General features: G+C 30.9%; 1 protein-coding gene and 1 long non-coding RNA gene across 2 annotated transcripts in view; both read left to right on the forward strand.

The window, feature by feature from the left end:
• Window positions 1–14589, forward strand: part of LOC119670873 (midnolin homolog) — a 110498-nt gene that overhangs the window by 20287 nt on the left and 75622 nt on the right. The window lies entirely within an intron of this gene.
• On the forward strand, window positions 2247–3305 carry LOC119670874. Its single transcript, XR_005251740.1, has 4 exons — window positions 2247–2403; window positions 2477–2751; window positions 2813–2878; window positions 2955–3305. It is a non-coding gene; the product is annotated as an uncharacterized LOC119670874 (long non-coding RNA).

A 14589-nucleotide genomic window follows, 5' to 3' on the forward strand; every position in this document is an offset into this window, starting at 1 on the left:
GTATATTATATTGAGACAAAAACATTTTTTCTCATTTTCTTTAATTATTATTAAAAAATTATTATTTTTTATTATAATTTTACTTTATTATTATTATTTTATAAATATTAAATACTTATATTTGTGACCGAAACTTATTATTATAATAATTTGTTACCGGGCTAATTGGTCAAATTTTAATATAAATAAAAAGACATTAATTTATTATTTATATTTAAAAATCGTTTATATTTTATTTCCGATATTTCGACTATCTTCGATAGTCATCTTCAGGGAAAACTGCACAAAATATAGGATGTTCACATTTTTATAGCGGATTATAAAGAAAAATCATACAATAAATACAATAATAATGATGATAACAAGAGAAAAAAAACAACAATAAAAATACAAAAGAAAAATTAAAATTATAAAAAAATTTATAAAAAAAAACAAAAAAAGCTTTACAAACATCCTGTGTCATTTGTTTATAATATTCCTGTAAGCCTGAGCACAGTTGTCCGTATCAGTTTTATAATTGAGTCTTATATTATTGGGTCAGGAAGATTAATTAACTATAATTCCAATCATCCTAAACACGTGATTTTAAATACAGCATCCAATTTTATTAGAAGAGTTCTAGTACTGAGTGACAAAATTTTCCATAATGAACAAAAGAACATAGTGCGTGATATTTTAATAAAGAATGACTTCCCCGTAAGGATTATTAATATGATGCTTAATAAGACCTTTAAAAAGCTCCAACCTAACAATAATAATGACAAAAAAATATATAAATCCATTGATTATGTTCCAAAATTGTCAAACCAAATAATGAATTCTAGTATATATGACAAGGAACGTTATAAAATTACTCATAAGGCAACAAACACAATAGCTAAATTATATAGCAATACGAAAACTAAAATTAATAATAAAGACAAATCTAATGTAGTGTACCAGCTGAATTGTAAAGGTGACGGGTACAATGTATGTAACAAAATATATATAGGTACGACTAAAAATAAGCTTAGGACAAGGATGGCTGGACATAAACACAGTTTAAAAAATAAAAGTGGTGCTGAAGCCAATACAGCATTGGCTGTGCATTGTATGGAGCATAAACATGAACCTGATTTTGACAAGGCAAAAATTTTATATGAAGAAAGGAACCATAATAAGAGGTACTTTCTAGAAATGCTCTCAATACTTCAAGTGCCCAAGAATATAAGACTCAATTATAAAACTGATACGGACAACTGTGCTCAGGCTTACAGGAATATTATAAACAAATGACACAGGATGTTTGTAAAGCTTTTTTTGTTTTTTTTATAAATTTTTTTTATAATTTTAATTTTTCTTTTGTATTTTTATTGTTGTTTTTTCTCTTGTTGTCATCATTATTATTGTATTTATTGTACGATTTTTCTTTATAATCCGCTATAAAAATGTGAACATCCTATATTTTGTGCAGTTTTCCCTGAAGATGACTATCGAAGATAGTCGAAATATCGGAAATAAAATATAAACGATTTTTAAATATAAATAATAAATTAATGTCTTTTTATTTATATTAAAATTTGACCAATTAGCCCGGTAACAAATTATTATAATAATAAGTTTTGGTCACAAATATAAGTATTTAATATTTGTAAATAAAAATATATAAAATGGTATTTTACTGATTTCAATCTATGTACGTACCAATGCTATTCCTTTGATACCACAATTGACCATTATTTGAGCTCAAGTTAGCTTTTTGGAAACAAGGTCGCGACTGCAACCTACCTATATAAGAATTAATAGGCGAATCACTTCAATTTTTTACATTAAGTTATATTGTTATATGCATAATGAATGTACTTAGTCTAATAAAAGTAAAATATTTTTTAATAATAATTTTTTATGAAAATTTTGTATGTATAATTTTGTATATTTAAAATACCAAATTTCTTAAATATGTAAAAGTTGACCGTATTTGGGTCCAACTTTGGAGGGGCCGATTGGGCCTTATCTCTACTAGTTTAGAAAATATCGAAACTGTGAGTCGGAGACTGTTGTATTTAATATAATAAAGGCTGTTGCTTCAGTTAGAGTCGCCAGTTACTAAAGCTGGTGACTGTTGCTTAATCGAGGCATTTCAATGTACTTAAATAAAAAAAAGATATTTAAACAGATATTTTAATCATATCTGTATTGAAATATATTTAATTTATAGAGTTTAATTTTTAAAGAAAGAATAAAAATTATTTGTTTGTACTTTTTTTGTTTTAATACATATATTTTCTAAATTTCGCAAGTATTATGAATTGTGGTACATAAGCATAAATTTATTTTATTTATTTTTCTAAAACACTTATAAGTAAAATGTCAAAAGTAAAATATGTTTTGTATGGGATTGCAGCGATACACTTTGCAGTATTGGTAAGTTAAATTACATATAAAAGTGAGGAAAATTTTCTCAAAAACATGCTCTGCTTTTCATTTACTACGTTAGCTAATTGAGCCAATATTGGACTACCAGATAAAAAAGTTGCAAAATAGAATTACGGCTAGGGAACTCTTATTAATACAAAGAGCAATGGCTTATCGTTACCAGCATGTTGCAAATGATCCACGAATTGCGGTTGAAATGATAGAGCCACCACTACCAGAACAATAAAAAGTTAAAAAATTTTCGCAACCATTGAACCATAGATCTATATGTATATATGTATTTAGTGCATCAAGAGAGAATTCTAACAGAGAAACAAAAGCAGCAAGCAATATCGGGTAAGTCAATTGCAAATATCAAACTTTAAGAAATTACAAATAATAATACTGTATTTAATAGAGTGATCCTTTAGAAACCCATTGTTTTGTAATGTCATCTGATGCTTCCTGAAGACCTTATCACAAAGTAAGAAAAATTTGTTATTGTTTGATTATATTTGTTTATCTTTTCTTATATTCCTAACATTGATGATGTATTTTAGTGCTTCGAGCTGTATTTTTCGAGTTGTTGAAAACTTCCACCGTTTCAGTGTTCTAGTACTTAAACCGTACATCGAATAGTGCTTGAGAGTTTGTTGTTTCCCGTATTTGTATTAAATAAAATAAAATCAAAATGGAATCTCGAGAAGCTTTGCTGCTCCAGTAGCTCGAATATCTACGAATGTCTCGAGCTTTTCTGAATATTTGAATTGTTCGAATTCGAAAATACTCGATCTACTCCAGCAGTTTGGTGTTCGAACATTTTAAAGCACATAGTATATAGCCTATAAATACCTCGGACTTAACTCATCTTTATCAGTGTAATCTATATCAATAAATTGCAGTAATTATATTCCTTAACAAAAAATTTTATTAATATTTATTTTTAATTATACTAGTTTATATAACTAAAGAAAAATAAAATTTATGTTTGCTTAAATAGTTGTATTGTCACACTCGTCATTGACAGAAATTCAAATCATAACGCGGAAAATCCTTGCGCACTCTTATATCGCAAAGAAGCATAACTGTGCTGGTAGTTCGGTGTGCAATAATTGGTGGGTGTGAAGAATGCACCACCAATAGCATCATTGGCAACAGCAGCGGCGGCCGCATTTGTAGCGGCCGTCGCACCAAATGCACCGTATGAGTTCGTATAGCCTTTGGATGAATACATGCTAAGTGTTGGAAAACTCAATGAATAGGCTGCGGCCGCTGCATGATGGGGTAAATCCATTTGTTGGTGAAACAGTGCTGCCGCACTCTTATCGGTAGCGAATTTATGAACACTCGTTATAGGTGGCACAGGCTGTGATGCTGTTGCTAATAAACTGCGTCCATTGTTCGTACTGCGTTCATTTCGTCGAAATTTTGCGCGTCTATTTTGAAACCAGACCTGTGGTGAAGTATAAATTAGAATACTGGAAATTATTTTGAGTTCACCGTACAAATTGCAAGTTGGTCTTACTTGTACGCGCGCTTCGCTTAGACCCACTTTCGTTGCTAACTCCTCGCGTACAAATGCATCTGGATAATGCGTACGTTCGAATACTTTCTCCAGTGCTGTCAACTGTCCTGAGGTGAATGTGGTGCGATTACGGCGCGGTTTGCGCGTTTGCATGCTACCACCCTGAATATGATCGCCACTAAAGTCGCTACGGAAACTGTCATCTAAAAATAATACAAAAAGAAGCAAGGAATTTAATGCAAATGTTAGCAGCTTTCAGTTTAATTGAATTCTAAGAGTTATTCCGAGAAAAATTCATTAAATCAAATTTAATGACCCCAACAAAAAAAAAAAAGAAAAAATTATTCCAAAATAATTTTTAGTGCTTTCAACAATCAGAGTTTTGCTGAATTTCATTGTAAGTGAAAGGTCATAAAATATTTCGTAATTTTTGATATTTTCCTTCATCATGCCGTGGAAATCCCTAACTTCAATACAACATCAACACCACATCAATTGATTTTATGTCGAAAATTCTTGTATCGTTTTACTGTCCACAATGTCGTTAAATTTTTCATTTTTCATTTTTCATGGATTTTATACTTTCGCTGCTGCGGCTGGCATTTCTATTGCTGGATGCTTGCCTGCTTGGCTGCTTTTGTTGTTAACGTGACGTTTGCAATGGCTTTCCTTGCAGCATTGCTGCTGTAACAACACTTCCAGCAAACAACAGCAACAGTCTTCCTTATGTTTCGTCCGTATTTCCTTTCATTGTCGTTGACAGTTTGTAAAATTGTTTTTATAGTTTTTCTTGAATTTGTAAAGTTCTGTGTTCATTGCACGCCTTTTACGGCACCAACGGCACCAACGGTACTAACAGCACTAACAGCACTAAAATGTTGAAAAAGTGATCATTTTGTATCTTCGAATTAAAAACTCGTAAAATAATGATTTAGTGTTGTCACTTGTCAAAAGTGAGTTAAATGGATGGTGATGATTGGGTGCAACTGAGCGTGATTCTATACAGTTAAGATATTTATTTCTCTTTATAAATGACAAATTAATTAGGTACAAATATTATGATTTTCATCGCATTTAAGTGATACTTAAATTTTAATTGATTATAAAGTTTTTGTTATTGCCAGAACAGAGTTATGAGTTATGAAAACCCGAAATTATGAAATCAAGGACATTAAGCGTATAAACTAGAGTAGTACTGTGAAGAAAGTTTCGACCTACATTGGGTTGCAATAGCTGGAACGATGCTGATGCTGATAATGATGATGATGGCGATAGAATATTTGTTGAAAATTGGTTTTTAATAGAAAATAATATTAAAAGTAATTAACACAATTGAAATGTTTTGTAGGGAGCTAAATTATTATTTGATTGTTAACATGAATAAATTTATAAGCGAGTGGTATGGATTATAAGGTGTTAAGAAAAATTATATTTTGAGGCAACTGACATGAATTCTCTAAGTTATTATAAAAACTAAACAACCTAAAAGATCGAGCGTGAAAAGATAGTTAATTGTTTAATTTTAGTAATATTATTAAAGCTTTAACGAGAAATCGCCCAACAGCCGGTATTACGACCAGAAGAGTCCTATTGTATCAATTTCACTATTGATTACACAAAATTCTTTAAAGCTTTGTGAACAAAGTCCAGAACTAAATTTAGAGAAGAGCTCTTAATCTATTCTGGTGACAAAAAACCATATGAAACACTTCTATATTGTTGTGTAGCGTTTAGCAAAGCTACAAACACTACTATTCACCAGTTAGAAATTGCAAAAAGCTAGGCTCTGAGAAGACTTTTCAAAGTTCCTTGGTACATTAGGATGAATGACATCCTCAGGGACCTCAAGATTGGTCCCATCAAAAAATACATGAAGGATAGAGCCCTGAAATTATTTGCGAAATCTGACAGACTTACTAACACCGCGTTATCAAATCTCAGAATGGTAACAGGCTCCTCGGGGAGATATACAGATCTGAGGTCAATTATTGTTTAGTCTAATGAAGTGACAAACAATAATCCAGTCAAGGCGCAAAGAGGGGTTTTGTAGAAACCTCGCAGTTAATAGAGAGTAAAAGTGCTCAGGTGTACTGACTCAACTCAACTAGCCTCAACATAGAAGTTTCTTCTATGCGTTATTAAACCTGGACAGTCAAAAAGAATATGCATAGTTGTTTCCTCATCTTCGAGTCAAATGCTTATTGTTGCGAATTGGTAGTGCTATCGGTTTAGTAGTTAGTGAGGATGTTGAGTGATCGTTTGATCGATAATTCTTGCGCTTTTTAGGTTGCTTATTGTGAGGCCTCGGATGTTATCACAGAGGGACGAAACAGCATATATTTGAACAAAAGTATATAAAGAATATAGTTTTATTGCATATTTTTGATGATATTTCTTCGAGGTTACAGAAGATAAAATTTTCCCTTTACTTAGTGAAAATATAAAGTAACAGGACTTGTGTTTGTTAAATTTTTTAGCTGCAAAATTTTTTTTTTCGTTTCTTGTAATGAAAAAGAATTCAATTGACAAACTTTATCAAACAATATTTATTTTGCATTTCATAAGCAATTGGGAATCTCTTCCTCTATTCCATAAGTAATCACTTCTTGTAATTGTAATATTTTTTATAATGTAGAAATTATCTTCAAATCATATGGCCACTAATAGAGCTATACCTTCGTAAAGTGCAAAAGTTCAAGAAAACTCACTATTCAAATGGAATAATATTGAAATGAAATTAATATTGAAATTCACTGTAGTATATATCTTATTCCACATTTTTTTACAAATATCTTGTTCTACTATTTAATGCAGACAATTTAATATTTACTTTTCTATTTCAATGGATCGTATGAGCACTCTATATAGTGTTCGCTCACATGCGTATAATATTACATACAGTCATAAAATACTATTTTTTAGCGGCTTATACACAAAGGAATCAGAACAACTGATACTCGGCGCCCAAAATCAGCGCTCAACAAACTGCGCTGATTTTATTACATCAATCGGTGGTGCACAATTCAATAATCGTAGAAAGCGAAACTTTTATGAGCGCACTGAGCACACAGCACGGTACCAAAAATTCCATGGTTGAAAGGCAATTCCGACATTGTCAACATGACATAAAGTTAATTTGCGTTGACAGTGGCGGCCGGGTATTCTATATCAGGCGTTGCATGATACCATAAATTAGATGAATACGTACTCGTGTGCACTTATCTTTTTTTGTATCTGTATCTATAAAAAATGAAAATGTTAAAAAATTGTAAAAGGGGGATATGGAGACATCATACGAAATACGTTTGTTAGTCCGAGTACGAAATTATGGGTGTTTATCACTTGAGCGTGGTAAAGCGTTCTTCAGGCTGCTCATCCGTTCATTCAAGTTGGAATAGTGCACCCGCGAGTGTTATAAAAAATTCCATCGTAAATGCGTCGTTATGTCTCTTTTAATTTACTTGAGCATTTTGTAGCATGTGCATTGCGCTGCATCGGTTGCACATCCTTTCCTAATCGCAAACAAAAATAGTACCCGTTTTTTACAGAAAAATTTCGTACTGCATTTTTTATGGGAAAACTTCAATTAAAGAACTTTTTTCAGTATTATTTTTTATTGGGTTATAATTTGAATCTTTTTCTACAAGATTTTTGTTCGCAAGGGACTTGGATTGGATTTAAATTCTAGTTTGTGTGGTTTTTATTTGTTGACAAATTGATTTGACTTGTGTTACCGTAGATTTATTTCTGGTTTGAGATACTTTATAGTATTGTGTGGTCTCTATATTTGTGTACATTCAATATATAATCTATATTCTTAATATGTGTATGCAATATTGTTAGCCATATGCTCAAATGTATTTAGTTTCGAACACTTCAATAAACATATTATTTCTAGTTCAGTATAAGTAGATATTTCTGTGGTTAATATAGAAACGTCACTTTATTCAATTGATAATCTTACAACAAAATAAGTCAAAAATTGGAACGTTTTCTTTGGTTATGCCACGAAAATTCGAAGAATCGCTTAGTAGTCATATAAGATCACACAATATTACGTGATGTCATAATATGCTTTGCACCAAGAAGATGTTCCAATACTCGTATTCATCGGTTGACTTGCAAGACGTCATGTCGTCTTGATTATCGCAACTACAGTGCGTATCTTGTGTGCTGACAGCTCTTCAGTGGCTGTTGTCAAACCTCAAATTCATGTACCGCCTTCTTAAATTGGCCACATATGGCGCACTTGCATGCACCAATTTATCACAATCATTTTACTTGAATTGCAGCCGCAAGTCGGCAGCATTAGTGGAAAATGTTATGAAATGAATAATTAAATTTTAAAGAGCACTAAATTTTCACCTAATTATAAATCATTTGACTTTAGAGTTCCCGCAAAGCGGTGACTTATGAATTCTGTGTGCGATATTTTAATTTTTTGATCTCTGATTTTGTGTAAAATCCAAGAAGAGGAAATACATTGAGAAAAAGTTGATATGGGAACATTAAATTGTGACATTTTCCTGTCATACAATTTTTTTGAGAAAGTTTGGAACAAAATTTTGTATATTCAATAATTTTGTATTCAATAATATATCCTCAACAGTACAATACTAATTTTAAAACGAATGTTTAGGAAATGAGAGAGACAATGTCAAAAATTATGTTAGATCGTACATGATTGGAGAGAAAAGAATACATTCGGATATATTAGGTTTCAGGAGATCTTCTTGTAAGAAAAAAGGGCTTAAGAAAGGTGACCTTATGAATACATATTCGGGTATATATTTTAATAAAAATCTTATTATGTATCTAATATTATGTGCTGCATTAGGTACGGATTATTTGTATTGGCCAAATAATGTGAAAATATGATCTTCAATTGTGGCTATGTTATATTATATTTACAAAAGAATTGTAAAAGTCTCATATATTAGTTGCAAGATATTAAGAATAAGAACAATATATGATCTTTAAAATCATTAGATCAATTAAATTGATATGAGCTCTAAAATCATATCCACTCAAACAATTTTTTTATATTTTGTATAGTTTTATCCCCTTCTTTTAGTTTATTATGGTTTTATCTGATATGATATATACGTATTCCTTTTTCAATGGCCTTAATATTTTTCGCTTTATTTCACGTGTAAAGCCTGATATATCGGTTACTTCTGTATCTAGTAGCCTCTATGATGCCTGCCCTTAATTTACTACTGGATGTGTTGTCGATCTTCTTTTTATGAATATTTTTTTGTTGGAAAGGAATCAAGAGTAACTCACGATTTTTTGTAGTATCTTATGGGCTCTGGATGGACAGCAAAGTTATCTATTTTCTATTAGAAGATGGAAAAGATTGTATTTAAGAAAAATAGAAAGCACAAATTGCAATGAACTTGATTAAATTAGATACAAAAGTTTAACGCAGTGTTATGGACAGTTAATGTTCGAGTCTATATAACTATGAGTATGTCATTTAAAAAAAATTTGTGATAAATATGCCTTAAAGATATTGTGGATGCACTAAAAATAAATGATATGATTGAGGAAGTAGAGTAGTTATTAGGAGGAACAAAAAAAACATAATCGAGGGGAATTAAATGTATCAAAGAAAAAATTTAAGGGAAATAAGTGTTGTATGTGTCTATTTCGTAACATTCTTTTAGTAACCAAAGGCTTGCTATTTAATAATACGAATCTTGTAATAGCTGAACGACTTACGCGAGTTACTTATAAGTTCTGAGCTTAGTGAATATTCCAAACAACTGAACTGTCACATATGGCGTAGCGAATATCCAGAAGTATTTGTAGTAATATCATTATAAGCATAAAAAGTCATTGTCGTATGTATCGTATATGATCTGGAGGTGTGAAGGGCCAGTTTTTTTTTTAAATAAATAATATTTCACATAAATGGTTAATTCTGATCACTAAATATTCATATTAATTAGGAATTATCAAGTTCTGATCAATATATGATAATCAATATTTTTGCGTGCATAATTGAAGACATGGTTGTAAAAGATGTGTATTTTCAGCATAACAGTACTATAAGCCATACAATATGCTCTTACTGAATTTTTTTTGTATGTAAAGGATCGTATTTAAATGGAGCATTCTGAAACTCTTGATAAATAGTCAAGAGTGAACATAGTTCAAGTTATGGTGGAGCTATGTGCCGAGAAGTCATTGAAGATTTCCTTTAAAGAATACAGTACTGAAATGGAGAGCATTAGATTGATGTTCTATTTTATATCTAATGGCAAAATTTAGACAACATACTAAATCAAAATATGATACAAATTTTAGTCTTAAGTGTATCCCATCTAGGTTTACTTTCATAATTACAGAATAGATAACACTGTATAGAGTGAATAAAAAAGTATAGATCACAGGATAGATTAATTGATAGATATCGTTTGGAACTATGCAACCGAAGTAACAAGCCATTTGATTTGGAAAAATATAAGCTATAAAGGATGAGCCACATTAGAATAAAAAGATTAAGATATTGAAAAACTATAAGATAACTTTAATAACCTTTTAAATAGGTAAATTTACTCTAATTAGTTAAAAATATTGAGGGAAAAACGAAGTATATGTCGGCTACTGGTAGAAATGTGCTTCGCTTTGACACCGAGCTAGTGGCTGCCGACTATACTTTCGAATCTGTCAAGGATTTCATCTACCTTGGCACCGCCTTAACGAACACAAATGATGTCAGTCTGGAGATCAGACGAAGAATCACCATTGCTAATAGGTGCTACTATGGGCTCAGTAGGCAATTGGGCTGTAGAGCTCTCTCTCGACAAACGAAACACGCTCTATAGGTCGCTCATCCTCCCTGTGCTTCTGTATGGCGCAGAAGCGTGGACGTTATCACAGAATGATGAAGCAGCACAGGGAGTGTTCGAGAGAAAAGTTCTTCGTAAGAATGAATGAACCACGAGCTGTACGAGCTTTACCAAGACATTGATATAATTCAGTGCATTAACATCCAGCGGCTTCGCTGGCTTGGTTATGTCGTGAGAATGGATGAAGATGCTCCGGCGAAAAAGGTGTTTGAAGCAGTAGTTGGCGGAAGAAGACGTAGAGGTAGACCGTGTCTCCGGTGGAGTGATCAAGTTGAGGAAGCACTAACTGGACTTGATATACGAGACTGGAGAAGGTGCGCACGCAGCAGAGGCACCTAGGGAGACATGCTGCGTCAGGCCGAAACTCGGTAACGGGTTGTTATGGCCACATAAGTAAGTAAGTTAAAGATATTTACTTCGTTTTAAGAAACAAAATTTATTACAATTTATTTATAAGTATAGGATATTCTTCTCATGATTATTTAAAAGGCACTTCTTTTTATTCCGATGGATGACTTTGTTCTTTCGGTCTTATTTAAGTTAGCGATATGTTTACTATAGTTCATAAATTTAATTGTATTTCAAGCATTTCTGTCGTTATTTTTTTGTTACTTTTCAAATTTTTCAATTCGTATTATAATAAATAAATGTAAGTTGTTACTCACTACATCAATAATTCTTTTAAGGCAACTATATATACTGCATTTTGAGAATTTGAGAATTGATTTGCTATATTCAATGAAGAACTCCTCATTGTATCTACTTCATTTAATAATGTAAAAATAATTTTTTATAGCAAGAATTTCAAGCAATCCTTGAGAAAAATAATTTTAGAAATACTTTGCACTTTGGAATTTCTTTTCACAAAAATTACTTCAATCCTAGCAAACTTAGCACGATTCACATTAAACGTGCCTGTCGTACATACCCAAGTCCTCCAGTGCTGTACTGCTCAGATTTGAATGATGTTGCAGTTTGTTCGAGATGTGACAATCACTGGCTAATTCCAATAAATTATTCACCGAAAATCGTTTTACATTCTCCGAACCCTTCACGGATATAAAACTGTTTGCCTTGGTCTCTTGCTCAATTCCGACGCCATTTCCCGTCAATGCAGTACCTTGATTTTGATAATGTGCAACTGAATTATTGTTATTGGTACCGACATTGATGACGTCATTGCCGTCGGTATGCGCGTGACAATTATGACTTGCATAAAAATTCTGTTCTTGCGTTAAATTGTGTAAATGTTGCAATGTTGCTGCTGACATAGCCGTTTGTGTTGCTGCTGCTGCTGCTGCTGTTGCTGTTGCTGTTGCTGTTGCTGTTGCTGTTACTGAAGTTGCACTTTGCGTTTGACTGTAGTAGAAATTGTTTACAGCTGCTGTTGCTGTTGCATTGTCATTGCTGCCAATATTGTTGCTGATATTGCTTAACTGTTGTTGATAGTTAAGCATTTTTTAATTGATAATATAAATCAGTTTTAAGTTTCTTGCTTAAATAATTCAATTAAGTATCAATTAATTAAGAAAATTGTCGCGTGAAGATTGTTCTTTTCTATTGAGGACGACAGCAGCACACGACGTCTTGAGTTCTTTTATTGCGAAAATTAAAATATATAAAATCTTTTCTTTTTTGAATTAAAACTGCACAGTCACAAATTTAAAGCCAAAAGCGTGCGTAGATGCGAGTTTCGCGTTTCGTGAATTTTTATATTTTTTATCTCGTGCTTTTTGTTTTTGTGATATCTAAGAGATATATTGCTGAATTGAGTTATTTCGCGCTTGCTCTTTTATGCCGTAAATTAGATTAGCAATAACACAAATGATTTAATTAAGTTAATTGCTGCCACAACACTAAACAATGCTAAAGTTGGCTGACTACTGAAATTATTTTCAAAATTCTTGTTGTACTTTTCAATAGGATTTTCCCCCTTTCCTGCTTGGATACCAGATTTTCTTGAAATAATTGAAAACAGTGAAGTTAATGTGTGTGGATCATTCAAATCTTTAAATATTCCAAATGCTATTCGTTGGCTCACATGCAACACACATGCACCTCCTTTTTTTGTATCTCAGAGATCGCGTCTGCAACGTTCATTTCCATATCTTCGCTTGTTTCAGTTCTAAATTTAGTGCATCGTTTTAATTGGTTTAGACAGATTTCTGTACATATCAACATAAATAAAGATACTTTTCTTTTTTAAAAATGTGAAAATGTACGGTATGTGAAAATGCTCTTGAGTTCACTTTTTCGAAAACATTTTTAGCTCTTGTGGGCGTTTCGTTTATTTTTTAACATAATTTGATTTCATATGAATATTTCAGTATTCATATACTTTCTTCTGTTTTACAAGTGCTAACAAATCTTTTTATTAAAAATAAATTAGTTTTTATATAAATCAATATTTTTTAAGGTGATTGCTCTTTAATTTGATCAACATTATACAGTTTAACGATTTGAAGAAATACATTTTTTATATATAAAAAGATAATACATCAATTAATTTAATAATTTAATTATTGTGTGACATTAAATAAAATATGAGATTAAAAGATAACAAATAAATATGTGTTGAATATATTGAAGAAACTTAATATTATGTTTCATCATTAAATAATATATGAAATTAATAGATTAACAAATAAAAACATATTAAATATATTGAAAAAAATTAGTATTATATATTCTTTCAATCCTAGATGAACTTTTTGAAGTGATTTGTATGAAATATATAATATTTCATTACAAACGTTTTCTGAAAATATTAGAATTATCAAATGAAGATTCAATGCAAATCAGAGACCCAGATACCCTATAATTAAAATTAATTTTCTTAGAAATTGACCAAAAATTTGTTTTTCTAATTAATGAGTTTTGCTGTCTTCCTACTTTTTGGATTAATCAGAACTTCAATCAAATTCAAGAAAATATGCTTCTTACTAGTTAATAGGCCAATAGTTGATATATGTTTTTGCTTTCTATGCACAATATAAATTATTTCAATTATTTTAATTTATAAAATTATTTTTCGGAAAAGATATTTATTTTCTTATTGTTGAACTAAAAGGTTCTTGAATATAGCAATTATATATATTCAGTAAAAAACTGTTTCTATAGGATCACTGCAATCACTGTTAAGGTGTTTGAAGTTAGTAATCTTAATGAAATAGCAAATCAATTATTATTATTACAGTATTTATTATTATATGATTACAAATAAAAGTAAAATTTATCATAAAGTTATAATTAGTAAAAAAATTTTCAGCTATTTTTATCTCGCAAGTTTTTTTTTGAAATTCGCTAACTCAATAGCATGAAATATTGTCTGAGATAATAAAGAGATCAAACTCATTATGTAAATAATCAGTAGAATGCATACTGGTGACGGTGCATGGTAACGGTGCTGAGAAGCGATTCTCATACTCAGATTCAAATGATTGAATTTATCAATATTGACCTATGCATCCCAACAATAAAAAAATATTTATATTTTCCATTAATTCTTGTTTTTGATTGTAGATTGATATATTTTTTTCAATGTTTTGCAACTTTTGTCATAAGATTGTGTTTACCTACTTATTTGAAGTAACCATCAATTGATGCATCACCCTTTCCCAAGAACATTTAATGAAACGATTAGGATAAGTAAAATATTGCTTTGACTGTAAATTTAATCAATAGTGCATTATTTTTATAAGTATCCTTTGTTTTTCCCTAAATACAAACTGTCTTTTCCAACACTGTCATTCAGATCCTCCAAGGAGTTTGTGTAACATTGGGTTGTTGATTTCTTTTTGATAAAAGTGATTC

This window comes from Teleopsis dalmanni, chromosome 1 (assembly GCF_002237135.1).
Source record: "Teleopsis dalmanni isolate 2A chromosome 1, ASM223713v2, whole genome shotgun sequence".
NCBI lineage: Eukaryota > Metazoa > Arthropoda > Insecta > Diptera > Diopsidae > Teleopsis > Teleopsis dalmanni.